Here is a 2,657-nt window from a genome sequence, read left to right as displayed (position 1 = left end):
GTTCTGGAAGAGCGTTCGCCCCCAAAGGCTGAAAGTACACATCGCTTTCAAAACGTTTCTGCTTCACATTTGATGCTTCCACATGAAAACTTTCTATAATGTTTGGTATTGAATGAAAGCTGGAGAATGGGGATCAGCAAGTGATTGCCCTTGAAGCTGTCTTTGTGTTGGCTGAAGCAAGTGTCTTTGTTGTTGTTGTTGTTGGCAAAGAGAGGGTGATAAAGGAAGCCGCGAAGATTTCCCCCATCGCTTGGCCAGAGCGATGGCAGTAGCGATATGGAAAGCGGGGCAATGTGCGAGTGTACTTTTTGTACGTTAAGAACGACGTGGGCATGGAAGAGAGGCAATGAACCTGTCCGGATTTTTCTTGGAGGGGGAGGAGCTTTCGTGCGTGTATCGCTTCCCAGCCTCTTATATCTTTAAAGCGAAACAAATTTCCGGGGTCAGGTTAGCCCAGCGGTTACTTCGCCTTTGGAACTGCCCATCGTTGGTAGTTTGAGTCCCGCGGGCGCTGTTTGGCCTTTTGTTCCCCTCAATTTGAAGGAATACTTTTATATTCATACTTGAGATGTTTTTGTGGGGCGGGACGGGAAGGCTTTTGAGGGGGCTCTTCAAAAGATTACATTTGTATATGGAAGCCTAAAATATAAAGAAGAAAGTAGAAATGTTCCTAAAAGCTGAGCACCCAAAAGGCCAGACAGCGCCCGCGGGAGTCAAACCGATATCATTGCAATGCGAATGTTGTTCGAAGGAACCGCTGGGCTAAGCTGGCCCGAGGAAGCACAGTCGCTTAGAAGCTAGAAGAGGCTGCTAAGCAAGAAACGTAGGAAGGCTCCGCTCTCACTAACAAATCGGCAACCAGCTTCCACATGTTTGTTGGTTTGTTTTTGCAAAGAGGGGGAAGCCGCGAAGATTTCCCCCATCGCTTGGCAATAGCGATATGGAAAGCGGGGCAATATGCGAGTGTACTTTTTTTGTATGCTAAGAACGACGTGGGCATGGAAGAGAAGCAATCAATAAATCTGTCCGGGTTTTTGATGGAAGGGGAGGGGCTTTCGTCCGTGTGTTGCTTCCCAGCCTCTTATAACGTCGAAGCGGCTTTAATTTCTCGGGCTAGCTTAGCCTAGCGGTTACTTCACACAGTTGAAACAAGCAAATAACCTACTGTTAGTAGTTTGAGTCCCGCGGGCGCTGTTTGGCCTTTTGTTCCCCTCAATTTGTAGGAATACTTCTATAGTTTACATTTTATGCTTCCTTATCCACACTTCTACAGTAATCTAGTTATTTTTAAAAGTTTCATCTGTTTATAAAATCCTCTAAATGCCGCTATTGGATGACAAGCCATCCTATGGGCAGGCATGGGATACTTACCTAGCTGAATCTTTGAAAGATGATTATTGGCAATGTATTTGCTATCAAGAATGTCTTTACTTTAGACTGCTGAAGCTATGCTTTTTCATCATTTTGAACATAATGAGACTGGATTCCTGCATAAAGACCTTCATAAGCATTGTATACAGCTTTAAAGTCATGTATACAGAGTAACTGGAAATCTCCAAAGCAACCAAGTAAAGAGCAGTGGGCTGAAATAATTTGAGTCTATAAACTTATTCAGCAAATGCAGCAAGCAAGAAATCCTAACGTTAAGATATTATGGCACTAGGACCCTAAGGGTTGTCCCAGGAAAATGGAGGGATCGTCCCTGCCTGCTCCGGGTATCCACTGTGTGGCATTTGGCTGCACAGGAAAGATCCCGGATATAGGGCTGGTGTAGACATGCCCTAGGTTTTCATTTATTTCCTATGTTGAAGGCCTTCAAACTTTTGATCAAATTCCAATCACGTAGTTGCCTATATTTTTTTTCTGACTAATGTACACAAAATAACATGCATTCATAATATGCTGTACAAATTGGATTTTTATTCCATTATTAGATATTAAGCTCCTACTTGGGCCTTTTTACAGTAGATGTTCCACAAACATATTGGTTATAGACTGAGAATTATAATTAGTGAATTTGTTTCTTTAGTTTCTTTTAGTTTCTTTAGTATTATGCATATTCTTTTTGATGTCTTTATTTTGTTAACTTCATTTCGAGATAAAATAATATTTCTTTAGAAAATAATAATAATCAGAATGACGCTAATGATTCCTGAATGACATCTTGGTATTACAAGGTTTCCCCCTCAATCATTATGAGATCGTGTGGTCGCTTCTAACGTATTGCCTACTTCTAAATTTCCCTAGCAAAGCTGCTAACTTCAGAAGAGAAGGAAATATTCCCCTCCCCCTCAAATAAATCCAAAAGTTAATGAATGTACCCGGATTCACAACAAACTCATTGAATTATTTCTTTATTTACTTTAAATATCCGGCAGTTGTGGCAATAGATACCCTACTTCCGCCATCAAACGTGGTGCCCAATTACAACTGAAGCGGGATGCCGGGTTTGTGATACAGCTCACGGATAAGCTAACGCAACAACGGCGGTGTCTCTGGCATCGATTATTTTTGCCTGTAACGACTGCCCGTTAAATTGCCATCTTTATGAGGGGCGACTGAAGGCAGCTCGCCGGTTGACTTTCCCGAAGTTAGGTGGAGCGAGTTTGGCTCAATCCAAATTGAGCGATTGCTTCTGCCTGTAGCTCGCACGGGCC

The sequence above is a fragment of the Elgaria multicarinata genome, chromosome 4 (assembly GCF_023053635.1).
Source record: "Elgaria multicarinata webbii isolate HBS135686 ecotype San Diego chromosome 4, rElgMul1.1.pri, whole genome shotgun sequence".
In the NCBI taxonomy this organism is placed as follows: domain Eukaryota; kingdom Metazoa; phylum Chordata; class Lepidosauria; order Squamata; family Anguidae; genus Elgaria; species Elgaria multicarinata.
The sequence above is the reverse complement of the archived record's forward strand: the minus strand, read 5'-3'. Positions refer to the sequence as shown.